The sequence below is a fragment of the Helianthus annuus genome, chromosome 10 (genome assembly GCF_002127325.2).
Source record: "Helianthus annuus cultivar XRQ/B chromosome 10, HanXRQr2.0-SUNRISE, whole genome shotgun sequence".
NCBI classification, from domain to species: domain Eukaryota; kingdom Viridiplantae; phylum Streptophyta; class Magnoliopsida; order Asterales; family Asteraceae; genus Helianthus; species Helianthus annuus.
This window is the reverse complement of record NC_035442.2, coordinates 96,761,021-96,770,069: the sequence shown is the minus strand read 5'-3', so window position 1 is coordinate 96,770,069 and position 9,049 is coordinate 96,761,021. Positions and strand designations below refer to the sequence as shown.

General features: G+C 34.8%; 1 long non-coding RNA gene across 1 annotated transcript; it reads right to left on the bottom strand.

Annotated features, from left to right (window-relative positions):
• Window positions 1-2,346: 2,346 nt before the first annotated feature.
• Window positions 2,347-5,132, bottom strand: LOC110882236. Its single transcript, XR_002560024.2, has 3 exons — window positions 4,971-5,132; window positions 3,935-4,024; window positions 2,347-2,471 (listed from the first exon to the last, which is right to left on the bottom strand). It is a non-coding gene; the product is annotated as an uncharacterized LOC110882236 (long non-coding RNA).
• Window positions 5,133-9,049: the final 3,917 nt, after the last annotated feature.

Genomic DNA, 9,049 nt, shown 5'->3' with positions numbered 1-9,049 from the left:
TGATGTGATTCAGTGTCAGTTGTCAAGTTTCTGTATAGTTTGTTTTGCTTTATGTGTTTCTAGTGGGTTAAGAGTCTAGAAGTTTTCAATTTTTTTAAAATGTGTTTGCATTTTAGGGGGAGTAGGGAATCAGAAAATCCAAAAACATTTGAAAATTTGAAAAAGTCAAAAACATGATAAAATTCAAAAAATGAGTTTTGTTGCAAAAAAAGAGGAAATGATAGTACATCAGTGGACTATCACGGCACGCTAAAGAATTGAAAAGTTTAAAAAGTGTTAAACAATCTTACTGCGGATGTGTCAGTAGATTTTCGCACATTTAGTAAATTGAAACGAGATATAAACCTAAATTCAAACTTGCTTAATTCGTGGGTAACTATTCTTGAATATATGGGTAACCCCTGAAATCTTGTTTGAAAGGTCCCGTATTCTGAGATACTAGGTCTTTATACTCAGTGATATCTGGGGTATTATCCCGGGACTTCTGCTGTATGGAAGTACTGACCTAGTCCCCGGATAATACTTTATGCAAATGCTTGAAAAAGCGTCGCCCTCAGCATGCTGATGAAACAATAAAATTGATAGTCGCTGCTGTTGAAATGCAAAAAGATCCTCTAAAGGGGACCCACCAAAAGTCGAGCCGTCATCTCTCTGCTGAACGGAAGTTCTGACCTGAGCTCTCACGGTTTCGCATTTAACCCCTTTACAGATATCAGCTGTGGTATACTCACCTGTAAGACTGAATATTTGGGATCTGGATACAGGAGTATATTCAAGTGGAGTGATACACAATTAAGTTTAAGTCTCTAAAACATTAATATCGTATCTCGAATCGATTGAAATTTGTGTTGAAAATTTAAGAGGACAAACATACTGACAATCTAGGTAAATTGTTTAAAGTTTAAAACGAAATCTAGCTTAACGGTGTTAGTGATTTGTCTCATAAGCTGATATGATCCTCTTGCATGAACTCACAAAAATATTGTTTGTAAATATTTCATTGTGTGCATTTCATTACTTTACATTGAAAAATCCAAAAACATTTTGTGTGTGTTTTAGCATAATTTTTGAAAAAAAAACATCAAAAAGATTTTCGACAACTGACGTTGGAAAACTGATTTTCAAAAATTCCGAGTGCTAAACATGATGAGCAGATGTCACACCCCGACCACGTAAAACATCAAATCGTGGCGGAAACGTCGGGGAGTGTTGTAACAGAATTATTGTTTCACAACCATGGCATTTAAAGTATTATCTTATTTATCAATAAAAGAGGTACATTGTCTTGAAATAACTGAAACATAGAGTACATAACATGTTTTAATTAGACTAGCTTCATTTTAAAGTCACTAAGGCCCAAGTCCACCCTAGCGTATCACGATCAAGCTATGCATTAGCTCCTGAAACACATGTGAAAATAAAGTACGTTAGCATAAAAATGCCAGTGAGTAACATAGGTTTTGTGAAAATAGGATTCATGACTTAGGTTTTAGAAAAGGGTTGTTTAACAAAGTCAGTCATGATCCTTGTAACATGTTTTGTTTTATAAATCATTTGAAAAGCGATGATAAAGTAGATGATATGTGAAAAAGTAATGTAAGGTTAAATGAATAACTAAGTAAAATGAGTTTGTATATATATATTTATCGAACAGTGTTGTAAAACAATGTCTTATGAAAAATGTGTTATTTGTAAGAAAAATGATTAAGTCCAAGTTGAATGACTTAAATAAACCACCCAATGAAAGTTGCCCATGTCTAAACTATTTGCCCAATGTTATTGTGAAAACCATGTCAAAATGTATATATATCAATATCAACATTGTCTATGTCAAATATCAACCATGTAATGTGTAATCAAAATGTCAATGTATGGTTAGTGAAATATGTATCAACTAAACCATAGGAAAAATGCACAAAACAGTGTATTGAAGTAAAACATGGTTTAAATCAACGCTATGTTTTGTGGAAAATGCATGCTATAATGAATACAAACATTTATGCGGTATTGTGAAAATGCATACATCCAAGCCTTGCAACTGTGGTGATAAACCTTTAAACAAATTAAAGGTCTATCTGTCTAAATGTTTTAATCGAATTCGGTCATTCCTTCCAATCCAAACATACCCAGGATTTCAAGAACGGGAGTTGTCAATTCCTATGGTACCATTACCTACTAACGAGCGGCGTGATCAATGTTAATGAATGTATATTTGTTACGCCCTAACTCGTAATTGACAAAAAGTCGCAGCGGAAGTTTAAGCCATAAAATTTCTTTCATTATAAATACCTTAACTTATTTAAAATTTCATTTTAACACAACTTTTTCACATGAAGTCGTCAACCGACTCATTTACAATTAAATACATGACATGGGTTTTCTAAATTTCAACACCAACGTTCCCGTACAATCTGTCTTGTGACTCGGTCCTTGATCTCTATCCCTTGAAGATCCTTCGTATCTCGTACTACCTGCGCTCACCACATAAAATTCATAAACATTAGTACGCATCGTAAACATGTAAAATTCATTCACGTTTATTTTTCGTTCCGTTAACTCTTTACATTCCGGCTTTCCATCTGATCATACGACCCGCGGTGAGACTTCTTTGCTATTCCTGCGTTACACTTCATTCACCATGGCACGCCATTAGTAACATGACCATTCAAATATGTTAGAGCCATATATATAAGCATATATACAAGATCCTTTCTTTCATGCACAACAAATCCTATTTCATGGATAAGTACCTACACACGTATGTTCATACACATTTCATACATACATACATACATGCATACATACTTATGTACATACATACTTATTTACATACATACATACATACATACATACAAGCTTTATTCCTTTGTGTACATTCAATCCCATTTAATACATATGTACATACTTTCATATATGTATAGCCATACATCTATTTAAATACACCCGAAAACATACATGCAAACATAAACACATCTACACGTACATTCTTACATACTTACATATAGTTATATAATGCATATAACGTATTTAGATAGCCTTCACACAAGTTTAGAGTTGAAGAATGCGAAAAATATGAAAGAACCAGCAATTGGCGCAAGAAGGAACCAATCTGGCGCAACCTTGTGCCAGTTCTGGCGCAATACAGATGACATCAATTAGGGGCGCAACCTTGTGCCGGGGGGGCGCAACCTTGCGCCTGGTTCAGACCTGCAACTTTCAGCATGACGAATTTTTATAGTTTTGGTCATAACTTTCTCATTTCTTGTCCGTTTTACCCGATTCTTTTTCCTACGTGATCGTAATTTAATCATCTATCATATGGACTTGAAATCCCACGTTCGGTTTAAGGAAATTCTTAACTTACGTGCGTTCGACATATTATCATTTTCTAACTATTTGACCCGTTCGTGCTTTTATCAACATAATCAGTTTATTTGACCTCAATCTTATAAGAACATTAATAATTTCATTGGCACCTATCATAAAAGATTAAATTCTCGGACGTCTTGCATCCTCTTAACCCATTTTCGCTCAAAAGCTTATTTTTGACCCGTTATGGGTATTTGCGCATTAAGTGGACTATGACATACCAAACCCTATACTTCGCTTTCATACTTGTCCAAGACATTACTCTAATCGAATAGCTTGTTTCCAAACGACTTCTAAGGTCGTTTGCCCGATATACCTATCAAGGGCATTTTAGTCAACTATGCTCTATCCTTAATAACAAAGGAATTCCTTACATAAGTAACCAATTCCACTACTTAGCTACAATTTCTTAATCACACCTACCTTGCTCGGATCAAAACTAAAATCCGTTTAATACTTCATTGACATCATATAATTCATTCCTATTCGACCTCAATTATCACATATAATTAAATTGCATATAACATTACATAAACAACTAAGAAGTGATTACGGAATCACTTACCTTGAGCGTCCATTTTCGCATTGGCTTCCTTGTCCTCTCTTGACCCGTTAGTCTTTCGTGCTTGAGTCCACTTCCACATGATCCCTAATGCTTTCGTGTTACCGCAATCACATCCTTGTTAGTGTACATGATTACACATATAAATGATCATATCAAAAGCATAACTCACATTTGACTTTCATGGTCAAGTCTAATAAACATAAAGCATACATCCAAAATCACATCTTTTTAGACTCATGAAATCCATCATGTTAACGCATAAAACACATATTAATTTAGCACATACCATACGACACTATGTACATTTCGTACTTATGATGCTAAAGTACTTACAACCACATGATCACATAATCATACTCGCATACACATTTGCTTACATATACTTTCACATATCATACACCTTCGCTCTTAATTACCATGATTCAAGCACATCTAATACAAGGCGAGCATTACACCATTCAAGCACAAGGTACAAGCTCCTAATGCATAATTTTACCAAACCATACATTCAATCCGAATTCTCATATGGACTCCACCTTCAGCACACTTAACATATTATTTTGCTAACGACTACACCATAAACACCTTCTATACATACTTACCCACAACTTTCATACGATTTCACAATTTTGTTTTCTTAGGCATTTCATCGAACACTTGGCGTGCGTACTAATATCTAAGCATAATGTACAAGCATTTTCATTCTTTTTCTTCCTAGTTATTTACTTTCAAACATTAGCAAAGCAAAATGCCAAATCAATTTCATACCATGCTCAATCTAACTAGCAAGATGGTCACATACAACATAACATATCTAGGATCGAACAAAGACTAGACATGGGTGACATACCCATGTCGCCATCTCCATCAACCTATGGTGGGTTTCATCTCCAAACACCTAATTAATCAAAATTATGCATAGCACATGTTTTGTATAGTGATTCTAACACATAATAACGCTTAATTTCATACAAATTCGTGGATTGATCAAAAACCCACTTCTTACAAAATCACCAAATCACAAAATACAACTTACCATGTGTTTATCTTGTGTAGATGGTTGGGAATATAGCTCATGCATCCATCAAACCTTCATTTTTCTCTTCCAATTTGGGGAATTTTGTGGTTTTTAGGGTTTGTCTTCTCCCCTGCTCAATCCATCGCCCACACACACCTCTCTAATGTGTGTGTTTTATTTTTTTTTTAAGTTTATGTAATTTCATCTTTCAAGTTGCCCAAGTTTGGCCCCTCAAGATTCACCATATTCCCATACTTGCCACAACTTCATTTCTTTAAATAAAACACTTTCTTATTTATCCTCTTTTAACCCTTGTAATTTGTTAATTGTTAGTCACAAATTTTTCCATCCCTTATATTTAACTTGTAACTATAACTAAGTTAACTAACTTAGTTACCATGTCACATCGTGTAAAACAAAACATGCTCGAAATTTAATAATTCGGTTTTTGGGGCGTTACAAGTCTACCCCCCTTAAAGAAGGTTTCGTCCCCGAAACCTTTCTCGTTCTTACTCTTACCTTTCTATTGTACTCATTCAAAGGGCACATTACAACATAAGTCATTCGGGGTCTTTGCAAAAGTCTTATTCATGAATAATTATGATCGTACGCATTGTCCTTATCTTCTTAAATTAGTAATTTACTTTCATAATCACACGAGGTCAGGGTCTGATCCAGAGCTCTTATTAGTGTCTTTCACTTTATATTGCTAGTTTCTAGTACATACTATCACTAGCATTTCATTCATTGAACTTATTCCAAATATATACAATTATTACTCGTAAAGACCTAAGGTCACAACTTGTTTCTAGCTTCCTATTTAACCATATTACATTCATACATTTACTAATCAAAATAAATCGATTTATTTCATACTACTCATACATCATATGCTATCTTTTATTTGGTTCACTAAGAGCTATCCTACACATTCCATTACTATCATTACCTCTGATTAGCTTTAAGCTCATAGGAAGGGTCGATATATTATCATACGCCTGCTGCAATCATTCAAAGACTTATTATTACAACCAAATCACCCTTTTTACACCTACTTATCCGTACTTAACATGAAGACTAAGCATTATTTTCATGGTTACTATTGTTATTTATGTCATGCATATCTTTTCTACAATGCCTTGTTCAAATGAACATGGCCAACAAGCCGAGCATCAAGGTTAGCATTTCTTATCGATACTTGTCGTTTCTTATATTCTATCAGAATTTCCACAGTTACGATCACTCAATTCAGTACCACCAGTTCGCATAGAAGTATTATTCAATATGTAACTTTCTATTTAACATCCACAAGTTAAACCATTTACTAACCTCGCTAATTTGGCACGAGCCAACGTGTAACAACCCGAGTTGACTTGCTCCTTCACGAACCCGTATCTTAACAGGGTTGATCTTGTCCATCTGGTAACATGAGCTTCCATTCATAAGAATTCTTTCACCGTCCTAGGTGGCTTTATTGCATCATGATTACTGTCAATCTCATTATAAAATTTGTGATTTACACATTTCATTCGATCTCATTCAGACACGTTGTTTATCACATCACCTCATTTATATGTCAATACTTTCTCAATTCCTTCTTAAGACATTAGTGTGTTAGACCTATTCATAACGGGTCAATACATGGCCATTTCTTAATATATCGTTCTTATTATTTATATATACATACGTATCGAGGTACATGTTTGTACTCCTTTTCAATTCAGACATGCTTACGATCTCATCGCTTCACTGTCCCAGTGTTTTCTTGCAAACACTTGCCCTTCCCGTTTTGAAAGTTAGTCATAATACTTATTTCGCTTACAATACTAACATTTTAGTTCCATTTGCTCATATACTTTCATTTCCTTTACACATTCGATTACCCAATTAAAGGGGTAATGGCATATACTCTCATAATGAAATTCAAGTACACCGCTTACGACCCGGTCACATCGGGTTAATTGCTTTCAACATAAATCTTTCGTTCTATCCGTATAACGGATTGAACTTCATACATTTGTTACTGCATTCACGACCACCCGTTCTAAACGGATGGTACATTATCCTTACTCGACTTGTTCATCTTGAACCGGTCGACTTGCATAGCTTATTATAGCATTCGCTATATTAACCAAATCCGCAAGGGATTTGCATCATTCGTATCTTTCATTCCTTGAATCCGTCTCGCGGATTCAAGCATTGCATTCGCATATTTCATTCCTTCAATCCGTCTCGCGGATTCAAGCATTGCATTCGCATATTTCATTCCTTGAATCCGTCTCGCGGATTCAAGCATTGCATTCGCATATTTCATTCCTTGAATCCGTCTCGCGGATTCAAGTATTGCATTCACATCTTTCATTCCTACAAAGTACTCTCAATCCCCCAAGAGTCCTACTACCCATTTCACCCACACGCCTAGCTGCTACCAAACTCTATCGGACATACCTGTAATGATTATCACGGTCTCACGAACGTTATACGTTTCTTGTGTACTGGCCAGGTACACGTTCCACGTACTAGTTTCGTGTCTTCGCGTAATCGCCACCTTATGTCCGAAGAATTTAGTTTCGGCTCGTGTAACATTTTCAAAACTTATTTACCATGTCGTTATCATAATTTGTTCAAATTTTTTTTTCACTTGCTTAACCATACCATTTCATACGCCCATACGTTAGGTTTACGTACCTGGGGTCAATTCGTTTCATTACTTGTCTCGATGCCGGTCCTAGACCGCATTCACGGATCATCTCTTCCAACAATTGCGCTTACCCTTCACAAAACATACTATTAGTTTCCTTCAAATACATAATCTAATACATACTTACATTCGCTTTTGCATTTAGGCCTCGATCGAGTCTTGGATTGTACGGGTTCTTGGTCACGAGAGCACACCGGTTTGAGTTCAAGTATTTACCTCCTATTACTTGATTCTCTCAAACCAGGGCTCTGATACCAACTTGTTACGCCCTAACTCGTAATTGACAAAAAGTCGCAGCGGAAGTTTAAGCCATAAAATTTCTTTCATTATAAATACCTTAACTTATTTAAAATTTCATTTTAACATAACTTTTTCACATGAAGTCGTCAACCGACTCATTTACAATTAAATACATGACATGGGTTTTCTAAATTTCAACACCAACGTTCCCGTACAATCTGTCTTGTGACTCGGTCCTTGATCTCTATCCCTTGAAGATCCTTCGTATCTCGTACTACCTGCGCTCACCACATAAAATTCATAAACATCAGTACGCATCGTAAACATGTAAAATTCATTCACGTTTATTTTTCGTTCCGTTAACTCTTTACATTCCGGCTTTCCATCTGATCATACGACCCGCGGTGAGACTTCTTTGCTATTCCTGCGTTACACTTCATTCACCATGGCACGCCATTAGTAACATGACCATTCAAATATGTTAGAGCCATATATATAAGCATATATACAAGATCCTTTCTTTCATGCACAACAAATCCTATTTCATGGATAAGTACCTACACACGTATGTTCATACACATTTCATACATACATACATACATGCATACATACTTATGTACATACATACTTATTTACATACATACATACATACATACATACATACATACATACATACATACATACATACATACATACATACATACATACATACATACATACATACATACATACATACATACATACATACATACATACATACATACATACATACATACATACATACATACATACATACATACATACATACATACATACATACATACATACATACATACATACATACATACATACATACATACATACATACATACATACATACATACATACATACATACATACATACATACATACATACATACATACATACATACATACATACATACATACATACATACATACATACATACATACATACATACATTACATACATACATACATACAACATACATACATACATACATACATACATACATACATACATACATACATACATAACATACAAGCTTTATTCCTTTGTGTACATTCAATCCCATTTAATACATATGTACATACTTTCATATATGTATAGCCATACATCTATTTAAATACACCCGAA